The sequence below is a fragment of the Meles meles genome, chromosome 2 (genome assembly GCF_922984935.1).
Source record: "Meles meles chromosome 2, mMelMel3.1 paternal haplotype, whole genome shotgun sequence".
NCBI classification, from domain to species: Eukaryota; Metazoa; Chordata; class Mammalia; order Carnivora; family Mustelidae; genus Meles; species Meles meles.
Window position 1 is genome coordinate 168,040,656 of NC_060067.1, and position 15,198 is coordinate 168,055,853.

Consider the following 15,198-nt stretch of genomic DNA (forward strand, 5'->3'; position numbering starts at 1 on the left):
TGACTTATTTCGCATAACATAATACGCTCTAGTTCCATTCACATTGTTGCAAATGGAAAGATTTCATTTTTTTATGGCTGAGTAATATTCTGTTGTATGTATATACCACATATTCTTTTCCATTCATCTGTTGATGGACATCTGGGGTCTTTCCATAGTTTGGCTATTGTGGACACTGTTGCTCTAAACATTGGGGTGCACGTGCCCATTTGGATCACTACATTTTGTATATTTAAATTTATCATCACTTTTGAGTTCTTTTTCTTGGTATCGTATAAGGTAGGGATCCAAATTCATTTTTTCTGCATATTGATATCCAATTGTCCCGGCAACATTTGTGGAAAACACTATTCTTTCTCTTACTTAATGCCTTGGCACCCATGTGAAAAATCAATTGCCTGTTGACCATATTGTTTGAGAAGCAGGTTGCATAACTAAAAAGGAGAAGATAGCCATAGGTATTTCTAATGTTAGATTTAAGGGAAAACATTCAGATAGTTAACTATTTCAAAGAGAAATTAAACAGTGGTAAGGATGGCAGAAGGTTTAGAGGTGGAATAAACTGGATAGCATGATAATAATAATAATAATAGTACTAAACTGAATAAAAAGCAAGCATAAAAATGTAAAGGGTTTATTGGTTTGTTCATTTTTAATATATCTCTAGAGCAAAAACTAAGGAAAAGAAGGCATGGACTCCCTGTTTAGGAACTAGTTTGCATAGTCAATTTATTAAACATTGCTCTTATAATCCTATATAATACAAGTCCTCCTACATGGATGGTGGACAATTCCTCCTCACTTCATTTTTTTTAATATTTTATTTATTTATTTGACACAGAGAGAGAGAGTACAAACAGGCGGAGCAGCAGGCAGAGGGAGAGAGAGAAGCAGACTCCCAGCTGAGCAGGGAGCCTGATGTGGGACTCGATCTCAGGACCCTGAGATTATGACCTGAGCTGAAGAGAGCCACTTAACTGACTGAGTCTCCTCCTCATGTTAGATGCTTCTTCTAAAGGGAGGTGTGATACTCCTGGTTTCTCTTTACTTCTTACTTCCCAGGGGAAAAGGTACCATTTAATTGGGTTAGTGAATTTAAAGATAGTAAACTAGGAATACCTGGCTCAGCTCATTTCTTCCCTTTTCCTCTTTTTTTAAAAAAGATTTTATTTATTTATTCAATATAAAGAGACAGAGAGAGAGAGAGAGCACAGCAGGGTGAGGGACAGAAGGAGAAGCAGACTGCCCACTGAGCAGGGAGCCCTAGGCAGGGCTTGAGTCCCCAGATCATGACCTGAATGAGCCAAAGGCAGACACTTAGCTGACTGAGCCACCCAGATGCCCATCTCTTTTTCTTCTTGAGAGTGAGCTGCCTATGGGGAGTTGCCGTTCTCTTCTACCCCATGCTAGGTCTTATGTCTTGGAGAAACGGAGGGGAGTCCTCACTCAGATTCACATTTTCTATTACTTGTTGGGTATGTGTGTATAATTTGGGAAATTATAAAACTTATTTGCCCACAGATGTAAGTCATGTCATATCTTTCCCTTATCTACATCAGAGGCGAGGTGGGTAAAAAAGAGGGACCATTGATTGAATCCACTGAGGGACCTCATCATTTGGTGCATAGGACAGGAAATTGAATTTTCAGACCAAAATGACATATTGAAAGTCTCTTGATGGGGCCTGGGTATCACAGGAAAAAAAAAATTATTCTGACACTTGCCAAACAATGGTAGGGAAGACTTTATTAAGGGGTCCTATTATAATAGGTTTGGGGATTACCACAATGGGGTTTTACCCTAGGGGAGAGAGATTGGGCTCAATTCTAAATACAACAAGAAAAAATGGAGATTAACAGCCAAGGAGCAGGGTAGAGGCTGGCAGATGGAAAGTTACTAACAGGAAACGCCAGGAGTAAGGGGAGATTTTGATAAATCATCCAAACAGGATTCTTGCTGAAGATGGCCAGGATGATCAGATATTACTTAGGGGGTGATATGGTATGAAGAACCTGAGTAGATATCAGGAGTGATCAGATATCAAGGATGGGGGCTTCTGGATTAGCTGATTTAGCAGGATTCTTGATAAAACTGAGCTCTTAAGAACATGTCCAAGGACCAAGCCTTATTGAAAAAGAGTTCAGAGGAGCCGGAACAGAGATTGATCGGGAGAGAATATTTGTCTGGGCTTTGGGGAAACAGAAAGTCTATACTGTAATAATTAATTGTTCTATCAACCAGTCAAGTTCCTTAAAACTGAGGTATATGAGGCGTGGCGTTGGATTGATAAAACTCTGAGGGCCTGAAGGAATTAGAGTGAGGGCGCAGCTGCTGAAGGAATTCCAGTTCAACCCAACCATCAGGAAGTTCTCTGGCTGAGTCTAAGCACAGTAAGAAACTGAAGAGGATGAATTGTAGACTTTAATTTCCTTGAACTTTAACTCATAAAAGCAAGCAAATTTGATTATGGAGATTAGTTTCTTTGAACTTTGACTTGGCAAGGAAATTTAGACTTTGAGCTTTAAATTCCCTCTGGGAATTTGATAGTAAGTGACATTTATATTCAAATCTGGGACATTCCTAAATAACTGACATTTTATTATTGAATTGTCTTTATAGAGTGTATAATTCAAAAATCTTAGTGGGTCATTTAATTTCATTGAGAAACCTCTGGTATACTATGTTGGAAAATGTGATTAGATATACTTGGGATGGGACAGCGCATCAATTTTCAACCATGAATTCAAAATAATCTTGGATTTATTTGACTAGGGGACTGTTCTGACCAATTTCAGAGCCTTCAAGGATAAACTAACCTGCAGAGGTCCCAGGAAGATACTCAAAGAAGCCATAGCTGGTCCCTGAGAAGTGGGGGTTCAGGGGACAACACAACTACCTTAATTTAGTGCTGTTCTCCAGCCTTGAAGAGGAAGGCCATGTTCGTTGTTGACTCAGCTTAATGGCCAAACCCTGTGGGTTAAATATCTAGAGTTGTTCAGGAGAAATACTTCATCCCCATTCTTGGTATTTCTTTTAATGTGAAGTGTGACATTCCTGAATTCTATCTTCCCACAGAAGGGTTTCTTTGTATATTAGAAAATACATTTGTCCACTGACTCAATCCACATTCTCCAATCTGGTCTCTGTTTGTAATAAAGATGGTATATCATGTTTTCATCCGCACCTACATTTTCTTTGTCCTATCAACAATTGGGTGTGATGCAAAATAGAAAAGAATGGTGTGATTCAAACTCCTAAAAGAACATTATCTTCAAATTGCATAGTAGTTTACAAGGCTTATTTCCCATATGCCTGTATATGTGTGTATATGATATATTATTTATAAAACATAATTTTATAAGTATTATAAAGAACAATATATTTATATTTTAAATTATTCATAATAGTGAAAATACATATTATGTTTACAGTTGTCCTTGAATAAAATTGGTTTGAACAGTTTGAGTCCATTTACACATGATTTTTTTTCAGTAAGCATAGTGGAAAAATTTGGGGGGATTTGCAACAAAACTTGAAGTCAAACCACATAGCATAGAAATATTGTAAAAAAATTTAAGTATTTTAAGTATTATTGTAAGAATACAGTATATAATAAATACATATAACATATAAACTATGTGTTATTCAACATTTTATGCTGTCAGTCGGGCTTCTGGTCAACGCTGTCTATTAGTAGTTAAGTTCTGGGGAGTCAAAGTTTCACATGGATTTTCACCTGCACAGGGGTTGGCACCACTAACCCCCATGTTGTTCAAAGGTCAACTGTATATGAAATATATGTAAGAATTATATATGAAATATATTAATATATATATACACACACACCATACAAATATACACATACATACATGGTTTTGTCATTTGTCATGTAAACATCTAGAATGTACATTTATTTGACTTTTACATTGATTAGCAATATTTGTAAAAATAAAAGTGACCCTGATTCTCAGCGAAAAACAGTGATTCTCAGACTGAGCATGTTTAAAAACCTCCTGTTAAAACATAGATTGGTGGCCCCCACACCAGAGTTTCAGATTTAGTAGGTGGGATCTTCTTTAGTAGGTGACACCAGCCTGGGAATTTGTGTTCCTAAGAAATTCCCACACTTTGAAGATGATAGGAAGAACAATAGGAGTATATTGATACTCCCCAGAAACATCTATCTTTCAAGATTTTAATTTCATACTTAAAGGACTTCTCTTGACATATTGATTTTAACATATATTGTAATGAATATAACCAAGTTCTGATTTTATGAAGCCCAGCCACTAGTTGATTTCACCTTCACTTTTTTTGCTAGCAACCAGAGGGGTAATAGTATTCCACTTTTGAAGTACACAGCCAATAAAACTTGTCCAGGTATCATTTTTAATGGCAGTCTTCGAGTTTTGAAGAAACTATAAAGCTCTCCCAAACAAAGAGTGCTGCAATGGCTAATCACAGGGACCACAGTTGTACATGTCCCCACCTCTTCAGAGAGCCAGGCTCTGAGTCTTCCTTTCCAGTTGTGCTTCAAAGGTTGGATAGAGTGACAAGAAGAGAAATTGAACACCTGCCAACTCTCTTATAAGTTCGGACTGTATCTTTGTTAATGCATAAGACATTCCTGTTATAACAGGCATCATTTAGATTAAAAGTAGTAAATCTCTTTTGGTTCAAGTGACAAGTGGCTGGGATCATGATTCTTGCTTTCAACACACACATAAAGTGGAAAGGTGAAATTGCTCGTTTTGTAAGGGAAGTACCAGGTCTGAAACTGACACATGAAAGGATAAAACTCAGAAAACAGAAAATAAATATTTTAGAGGACTAAATCCCTATATAGGTAAGGAGAAAATTATGAAGCACTCAGACACTATTAGTGCCTTTAAGAAAATGTGTTCTGGGGCCTGCATATCTACATCTCTCTTCCAAGAGATTGTTATGCTTGTTCCCATGCAATGCCACATCCTGCCCAGAGATGATTAGATTAGGGATGGAACCTGATCCAAATAGCCAGGACCATACAGACACTTGAGAGGGATGGCTGATCCTGACCCAAATAGCCAGGACCATACTTCCCTCTTGAGAGGGATGGCTGACTTAGTCAGATCTTCTAGGTGTCGAAAAGCAGCAAATGCAGTTGACAAATAGTGTAGAAGTGGAAAGACACAGAGAAAAGGCAACTGGAAGAAATCAAGAATAAAAAGAAACCACAGGGAGGAAAAGAATAGAGAGTAGAATAGGAAGAAGAGGTAGAGGAGTGAGAATACTTACGTGGAAGATGGGTCCCCAGGGTTGTTCTCATTTTGCTGCTGCTCTGGTCATCTCTTCTTCCCTCCTCTGAAAGCCCTTTGTGGGATCTGCAGAAGCCATTCTTATCCTTACAATAAACTCTTATAAACTAGGATAACCTGAACAAGTTTCTAGTTCTTGCAAACATATCTTTGTTAATAGAAATGGAGACAAAAAGAGATTATTACAGATTAGGATCCTGGACCAAAATCAAGAAAATGAAATCTAATACAAGTAAATTGTGAATAACTTCATTTCAACTAAAAAAAATTAATTTTTTTAAAATTAATTAAAAAATTAATTTTTTAATTAAATTAATTTAATGTCTGACTGGACAATAGATCATATAGACTTGAGGGGACCTCAGTGCAGTGCATCTGGTAAAAAGCAAACTCCATCTTACCTTGCTTTAACAGATGTTTAGTGTGTTGATAGAGAGAGAGAGAATAGCTGCACTGTGCCTTGGACAAATTCTTGGGTTAATATGGCCTCGCCATGGCCCCACACTTTATAGAGATCCTCACTAGAAAGCCTGTGGGCACACAGCAACAAGGATGGCTAGCAGCAGCCCAGATTAGGTGTCCTCCCTAGCATAGTTCTTAGACATCCATGTACTACAGCACCTTGCTACACCTTATTTTATTTGTTCAATGACCACAGTCCCCACCAGACTGCATGCTTCAGAAGAAAAGAACACTTTTGTCTTGTTCCATGCTCTGTTCCTAGTATGTAGCACAGGGATGAGTATGGTTGAAATACTTGAGAGGAACCTGGGCAGCTCAGCCTGCTAAGTGTCTGATTCTTGGTTTCAGTTCATGATCGCATGGGTCATGAGATCTAGCCCTGGATGGGGCTCCGTGTTCAGCTGGGAGTCGGCTTGAGATTTGCTCCCCAGCACCCCCCTCAACTCTCTCTCCTGCAAAGAATAAATGTTTTTTTAAAAAAGGAAATACTTGGAATATCTTGAAATGTTTGTTGAGTAAATGAGAAAATCACATCGCAGGAGTAATGGTAAAGTAAAATGGGTACATTAAATTTGGGGAAGAGGAGGGTGCCTGGGTGGCTCAGTGGGTTAAGCCGCTGCCTTCAGCTCAGGTCATGATCTCAGGATCCTGGGATCGAGTCCCGCATCTGGCTCTCTGCTCAGCGGAGAGCCTGCTTCCCTTCCTCTCTCTCTGCCTGCCTCTCTTGTGATTTCTCTCTGTCAAATAAATAAATAAAATCTTTAAAAAAAAATTGGGGGAAGAGGAAACTCCTTTCCACTAGATTTTGGACTTCTTACACTAGATTGGGTTTTCAAATATTTGAAAGATTTTCATGTGGAAGAGGGAATAGACGTATTAAGTTCTCGGGTGTTGGGGATAAGAAAACCAGACTGGCAGTCAGAGCCAGAACTCACACCCCAACTCATGAGAGACTTATTACTTAGACTGGAGCCATCATTTCATCATTTCTTCCTTTTAAAAAAGATTTTATTTATTTATTTAGCTTAGTTATTAGATAGAGAGCATGAGCAGGGGAAAGGTCAGAGGATGAGGGAGACAGAGAATCTCAAGCAGACTCTGCAATGCATGTAGAGCCTTACATGGGGCTCGATCTCACCCCTGAGATCATGAGCTGAGCCGAAATCTGAAGTCAGATGCTCAATCAACTGAGCCACTCAGGTGCCCCTCATTTCATCATTTTTAAGCTGCAACATTTAATGAACATTAAATGATAGGTAGATATTACTGGGAGAGAGATTTTTATTTTAATTTCACCAAATTCCCCAACACATACAGATGTCAAAAATAGAATAGTTTATCAGAAATAGAATGGTTTGTGAGTTCTTTGTTAAAATAATCAACAAACAGAATTGGCTAGCTTCCTGTTTTGTGTATCATAGTTAGGATTCTTGCGCTGGGTGAAATGTTGTACAGGATAATTTTTACCCCCATCAAACTCTATGAAATTCTAATTACAGGGTGATTTTTTCAGTTTGGATGTCAAGAATGTGAACCAAAGAAAAAAGTGGCTTCTGTTTTTTTCTTTTTAAGATTTTTTATTTATTTGACAGAGATTACAAGTAGGCAGAGAGAGAGAGAGGAGGAAGCAGGCTCCCCGCTGAGCAGAGAGCCGGATGCGGGGCTCGATCCCAGGACCCTGAGATCATGACCTGAGCTGAAGGCAGAGGCTTTAACCCACTGAGCCACCTAGGTGCCCCTGGCTTCTGTTTTATTCTGTGGTTTGTTATGTATGCAACTTAATCTTACCAAGCCTCTGTTTTCTCATCTGTTAAGTGGGGATAATAACACCTGCTCTCCATACATTAAAAGATTGGCCAAGAGCAAATGAGATAATGTTTGCACTTCAAAAGTATAAAGTGCTCTACAAATAGATTAAGTCTCTGCTCTGGAGGAAGAAAAGAAAATCCGGCAGGACTGCGTCTTCTGATGTCCAGGCCAAAATTCTGTCAACCTAAAATGAGACTGTTTTTCCTCAAATCCCCCTAGACATCTTAGAGATAGTCTTCACCTCCCTCTCTCTTTCCCTGCCTGGGGATAATAAGACTGTTAATTTGTTTTTTGGTTGTGGTGATTTCGCTTGCTATGTAAATGTCAAGTTCCACTTGACTAGAAGTTAATATATAATGTTTTCCCTTGCCTCCTGAGTACAATTCTGTTAAATTATCTCTTTATGCTCACATTGATTTTTTTTCTGCTTTTCAGTTTTAAGTCCTAAAATAGCATATTTTGCTCTACTGCTTTACTGCTTTCAAGGCAATAATGATGGTGCCTGGCATTGTGGGAGTTTAATGCAAATCTAGTGAAGTTGGCTGTGCCTCAGCATAGCAGGAGCACTGCCAAAGGGGCGTTTATCAAGGATGTCTGACAACTCCAGGGGTCTAAGTTACCACACATTTGCAGCCTTTCCTTCACTATCCCCCATCACCTTTATGCAGGCCGAAGGAAGCACAAGACATGTTTTGTTAGCCCCATTTTACGAGAGGAAAATGAAGATACATAACATTAAGTGCTTTTATAAAGTCGGGAGGCTGATGCTGGACCTGAGTTTAAAAATTTGGCTTCATATTAGCGAATTACTCTTACTACTAAGCCTTTAGCCACTGTAAGATATTTGATGATTCTGCCTTTCCCATGGGTTGATTCTACTCCCAATTCACTCTTATGATATGGCATGCAGATCTTTCTTTTTTTTTTTTAAAGATTATATTTATTTATTTGAGAGAGACAGAGATGGTGAGAGGGAGCATGAGCAGGGAGGAGAGGGAGAAGCGGGCTCCCTGCCAAGCAGAGAGCCAGATGCCAGGCCTCAATCCCAGGACCCTGACACCAGGAGCTGAAGGCAGAGGCTTAACCAACTGAGCCACCCAGGCACTCCGGCATACAGATCTTTCAACCCCTGCCCAGTCTTGCTGGGAAAGTCTCCGACATTTATCATGGCACATTTCTAGACAACCTAAAAGAGGCCCAGGCTAAGAAAGGATCCTCAGGACAAGAGGAAATAACTAGGAAAGAAAGCTTGTCCTTGTGAGATTTCAGTGTTAAGCCCTGAAAGCTTATCAGAATATTGGGGAACAAGTATATACTAAGGGCTTAAAGCCTGCATCAGTGGGGCAGACCTTGAGTAAAAGGGATGCATCTGCCTTGTGTCTACAGTGACTTGAGTTTTAAAAGAACTTTTATATTGTCACCTGATTTGGTCTTTGTGACAACCCAGTGAGATATATATGACACATGTGTATGAGGGCTTGCTCTCTGCACTTTATAGGTAAGCAGCTGAGGTTAAATTACATCCATGGTCATAGCTAATAATCATCAGAGCTAGCCAAGAACTCTGATCTTCAGACAACACTAGATTTTGTCTTGCCTATAGGTGAATCTCAAGTACTGACTCTCACTTACTTACAGGAGTATATTTAGGAAAAGAATTCTCTTAGGGTCTCCCAGAAATAATACTACAGAAGGAAGCACTGTCCACTATCCTCCCTCTGTAAAAGGCTGACTCTACATTATTAATGGTACATTCACTCACACATTCCCTCTTGAAGGCCAGGGAGACCTCTTTTCCCTAGATCTGGCTTTTTTATGAGAACCCCAAAGACAGAATGTGTTTTTAAACCAGTTAGAGACCTCCCCATGCCCAGAGGGAGAGGCACTTTCCCAGAAAACACTCTTGCACAAGGGCCCCTTCTTTTTTGTTTCTCCCTCCCCCACCTACACCTCAATGGAGAGTTCCTCACCTTTCTCCCAACACCCTTTCATTACCAGAACAGCCGGCCAGCCAGTCTGCCAGCCCACACCTCCTGCCTTCTCACCCAGCATCCTCTTCCTCAACACAGTTTAAGGCCAGGGGCAGGCCAGTAAAATCAGGTCTAAGGGTGGGGGGAGTCTGAGAAGTTCTTCTAAGAAGCTGTGAGCCAGCCCGAGTGGCCCTGGAAAGCCCTTGCCCCCTCCCAGCCCTGGGCTTAGCCCTGCAGCAGTGGCAGCAGGGAACCTCACCACTGCAAGTTGAAACAGGACTCCCTGCCTCACCTCTAGCTTTAAATAGGATTAATGAGAGAGAACATTCTAAACACTGCTTTGAGAGGTTCCAGAACAGGCAGCAGGCTACTTCCTCTCAAGCTGCCATTTTGGACAGGGTCCCCTGGTTGCCTCCCCCTTAACTTGGAGCTCTTTTGTTCTCAGCAGGGAACCTAACCTTGGAATCTCAAAGACAGGATGAAATTTTATTGCCCTCCTAGGTGCCTCCTCTACCCACTGATAGTGCCAGAAAATTCACTCTTGCCTCATTCATTAGATTATATTCTTTGAAAAAATTCAAAGATTTTTGGGAAGGGGGTGAGAAGTGGAGCTGGGAAGGAAGCAATATAAAGCTGTCAGTGTCCATGCTCCATTTATAGCTTTCACGTATCCCCAATAATTTTAGTAAATATATTTTAATCTGCTCTATATTTGTGTGTATGTGCCCTTCCCTGTAGAATTATATTGTCAATAACATTCAAAAGTGCCAGAAACTGAGGATAAGGATAAGAAACCACCCAGCTGAGTTTCTGACTGGGGGAGAGTAGGTGGCAAAGAAAATCATAACTAAAGGGGTTTCCTGTATGACAGGTGCTGTGCTAAGCACTGTGAGGCAGGCACTAGTACTAGGAAACATCCAGCAAACTCATGCTATTTGACATTTTGTCTTGATTGTTTCATGAAAACAAAAATCCTCAAAGTTTACCAAGAACCTCTTCTGGATGGAATGCTTACCTGACAGGGGCAACAGTTCTTCTTTCTTATTTCCAGCAAACTTAGCTAAAAAGAGCCAGAGGATGCTGGAAAAAACCTCAGAGAATACCTGCGACAGCCACCCACCACCTCCATTCCTCTGCCCCTTTCTCTAGCTCCTCTATTTTTGCAGGCAATGAGATTGAAGCCTTTTCACAATAACCACAGTCAGTATGGGGATAAAGCAAAACATGTACTCAACACCTAGCCAGTTTGACACACAAAGTACAGGGAGTGGGGTTAACACCAGAAGACTTAAGGGGAGAATGGTAATGCTTGTTGAGAAGTGCAGTGACCTGGAGGATTCAGATAGAAATCCAGGCAGGCCAGCAGGAGCCCAAGCCCAGAGTAACCCCTCATCCCAGAAGACCAGTCTCTGATTCTACTGTTAGGGTAGAGCATTGGCCTGTCTGTCTAGGATCATCGCCACACCAGAAACTTCCTGAGAAATGACTGAGTAATTGTGTAAGTTAAATTTTAGCACTGAGGGTCTCAAGGGCCTCTGATATTTTCTTCTTCCCCCTGGGGGAAAGGAAATGATCATGCCAGCATTCCTCATAGGGGAACTAAATGATTTCCCAGAAGTCATGGTCTCATATGTTCTATTTCTTTAAATGAGTTCAGGGCTACAAGTAAATGTGAACTTGACAGGGTCCATTTGGCAAAGGGCTCCCTCAGAACTGACAAAGGTCATGTCGACTTCTTCATCTGCATGCCCTCAGCCCTGGGGAGAAATTAGCCTAAAGCCAATTAGTCTATTAGTTACCACCCATGTGCTCAGCAGCAGGCTGAATGTTATTAGGGATATAGAAAAATAAGAGGCAGTCTCTGTCATCATTTAATCATTAAGTATTTGTTGAGTACCTATCATGGGCCAAGCATTGGGCTGAGCACTTAAACACCTACTAGGAAAGTGAGACACATTCACGTGAAATAATAGAACACAAACTACAAAGTACACAATGAATGAAAGAACAGCGTACATGGATGTGCTATTTGATAAGACTTCAGTGAAGTGGAGATGGGGATCTAGGAGGGTAGGTCAGGGTTTGGGGAGGGCCTTGGAAGACCTCTATTATGGTTTGAATGAGAGAAAGGGCTGAGAGGTGAATGTGGCCTTGATGAAGATGAGGAGGCAGTATAGAACTGAGACATACATGCTGGGTAAGAGGGTGAAATTAACGGGAGTAGGTAGGGAAGGGGGCAACACTATGGAGGTGTTGGAGACACTATCTCTTGTGCTTCCAGTGGTTCCTGGAAGTTTTCAATTCATTTTGGGAGTCTCTAGCTTAGGTAGAGCTGAGAAGAGTCAGCTCTGGTGAGATAGCCTGGAACAGTAGAGAGAGCAAAGGCTTTGGATGAAACTGCATTCTAGTCCTTTTTCCTCCACTTACTGGTGATGGGATTTGGAGTACATTATTTAGCCACATTGAGCTGCAATTTCTTCATTTGGAAAATAGATAATGATTTCTATAATTATTAAATAAGATACTATAGATAAAATGTCCAGATGAGGTACGTAATAGGCAAGCAATGACTGTTTTTCTCCATAGCTTCCCTCTTCTCCCTTGAAAACAAAGGTGAAATGCATGGGTATGTCCCAGTATCTATTCCGCCCCAACCAATTGGCCAAAGCCAATAATACTAGTCTCCTTGAGTTTGCCAATGACTGTTAGCTGACGTCTCTAATCCTGTCTAGTGTCAACTGAGAGCCTTCCAGGAAAGGTTTCCTTGATCTTAAGAAAGAGATGCAGGAACAAAGGTCCTTTATTCCTTAGCCCATTACGGGTTCTGGATGTGATAACCAGGCTGGCAGATCCAACCAAAGTCATGAAGCAACCACCATGAGGGCAAAGCCCATAGTTCAAGAATGGCAGAACAGAGCGATGCAAAGACCTGATCTATGATGACATTGTGAGGTCATGGAATGAACTAACCTAGAAGCTGATCTCTTAATATATTAATTCATGAGATTTTTGTTGCCTGTTATTTAAGCCAGTTTAGTTTATGCTTTTTTTACTTATAAGTAGAAACATTCTCCTGATTCACAGTTTCAGACAAACTAGTTAAAACAACAGGATAGATTCCAGAAAAGGTGATAGGCCAGGCCCTTTCACAGCTAGGATCTTGAATTAGAATAGCTTATTTATCCTACTGAAATGGTATTTGGGGTGGTACAGGACATGTCAAATCATAATACTTCGCCTTATTTTTCTGTAATGTAGCACAGCCCTGCACTTGCATTGAATGGTTTGCTAAATGGTTGTCACATGAACCTTGTCAGCTGATGGCTGAAAAAAGCCTATTCACACTAGAAGCTAGTTAGTTCCATTTGAGCCTGGTTTTGCACTGCTAAGGTAGCTGATTCACTGCCTTCTGCTCAGAGGAAGGCTGCCTTCCTGCGGTTACACTAACCAAGCTAAACTGCAGTCAGGCACTGTATCAGTTATAAGGTTTCTGAGACAGTTACAGGACACGTGCTTCAAAACCCTAGGGTCCCAGCTCCAGTAAAGCTAGGAAAATTTCTCAACTTGCTCTTTGACTCAGCTTTCCTTTCAGTGAAAGAGTGGAGTGGACATACTTCTTAACATCAACTTGAGCATGTTTGTGTGAATGAGTCATCACTGGATAGGAATTCTGATGTCAGCAAGTTCTCCCTAGAGCTCCTAAAGGTATTTTGTTCCTTCTCCAACTTCCCTGGTTTCCTGAATAGATTAAGTACTCAAAATGAAGTTCCAAAAGATAATCCCCCCAATGATAATGATTAACAGTTCCTTGGAGTCATTAGGTACTTTCTAGGAAAGAAAAAACATTATTTGCATTTTATCCTATTTGTCTTCATAAACCCCGGAGAAGTCAAGGAAGAGATGTTCCTCCCAACACAAATAAGAGTTTACCGAAGTTCAGGGATAAGAGGTGCAAGGTGCCCAGGGACATAAGGGTAAGGAATGTAAACTCTGGTTATAAAAACTTCACATCCAGGGAAACTCCAGGGAAATTTTGTTTGTTTTTGTTTCTGTTTATTCTGTGTCTGTTGGCCATCTGGATGTCTTCTTTGCAGAAATGTCTGTTCATGTCCTCTGCCCATTTCTTGATTGGATTGTTTGTTCTTTGGGTGTTGAGTGTTTCTGTTTATTCTGGAGGGAGACAGGACACTGGTGGTGCTTCCTTTAAGGTCAAGAGGCATTAGGTTGTCGATCAAGAAAATCAGCCTTCCTGTACTTTCCTGGGGTAGCTTGGAGATAAATGGAGTAGTGGTTTGGTGACGTATCACTACATTTTCTCATCTATTTTTGCAGCCTCAGTTTAATGTAGTCAGCTTTTCGAATTTTTTTTTTAAAGATTTTTATTTTTTTAGAGGCACCTGGGTGGCTCAGATAGTTAAGCATCTGCCTTAGGCTCAGGTAATGATCCCAGGGTCCTGGGACTGAGCCCTGAATTGGGCTCCCTGCTTGGCAGAGAGCCTGCTTCTCCCTCTCCCTCTATTGTTCCTCCTGCTTGCACTCTCTCGCTCTCTCAGTCAAATAAATAAATAAAATCTTAAAAAGAAAGACTTTTACTTTTTTTTTTTTTATACTTTTTTTTTATTTATTTGACAGAGAGAAATCACAACTAGGCAGAGAGGCAGGCAGAGAGAGAGGAGGAAGCAGGCTCCCTGCAGAGCAGAGAGCCTGATGTGGGGCTCGATCCCAGGACTCTGGGATCATGACCTGAGCTGAAGGCAGAGGCTTTAACCCACTGAGCCACCCAGGCGCCCCGACTTTTACTTTTTAAAGTAATCTCCACACCCAACATGGGGCTTGAACTCACAACCCTGAGATAAGAGTTGTATATTCCACCGACAGAGCCAGCCAGGCATGCTACTATAGTTAGGTTTTCTTATTCTCTAACACAGGTATCTGGATTGTTTTTAGACTTGAAATAATGTCTAATAATTATTTGACATCTTTTACTTACCAGCTTCAATCTGACTATTTCTCCTCATCTGTGTTCATTTTCACAAAATAGGTAAGGCGAATGTTAATAGGCCCATTTTACCAATGAGCAAATGGAGCCTCAGAAAAGGTGTGACAAGACCACAAATTTGAAGTGGAAATAGATGTGAATCTTTTGTATTTGAGCCATGTTTCTCTCTAAAACATTGTCTTTCTCCCCTCCATAGAATTCCTTCAAATATTGTATGAGTGCTTTCTGTATACCAACAATGTCCTGAGAATTCAGTATTGGAAAAGAAAGATGTGGTCTTTGAATGAGAAACTTTCAGTTTTCAGAAAAGTTGAGCACACAAACAAGAGATGGGCAATTATTTAGATTGTAATAGGTGAAAGCACACTAAGAGGGGCAGGGGCATTTCTAATCCAGAGAAAATGTTAGGTTAATTGGTCCACAGGTCTGCTCCTATGTGACCAATCTAAGGCCCTAGAAATGAAGGACAAAATCATAAGCCAGAATGGTAAACTGACTGAATCTTAGGTGGTGAACAGATGAGGAAGGTAGGGATTTTTTTTACAAAAATATGCTTTGTGACCCAGCTTCCAGACTCAGCTCAGGCAAGGGAGAGCCTAAAGGAAGCAGAGGTTCGGATGGGACACCCAGGGCCCAGTTGGGGCAGCACTCCTTCATGAAA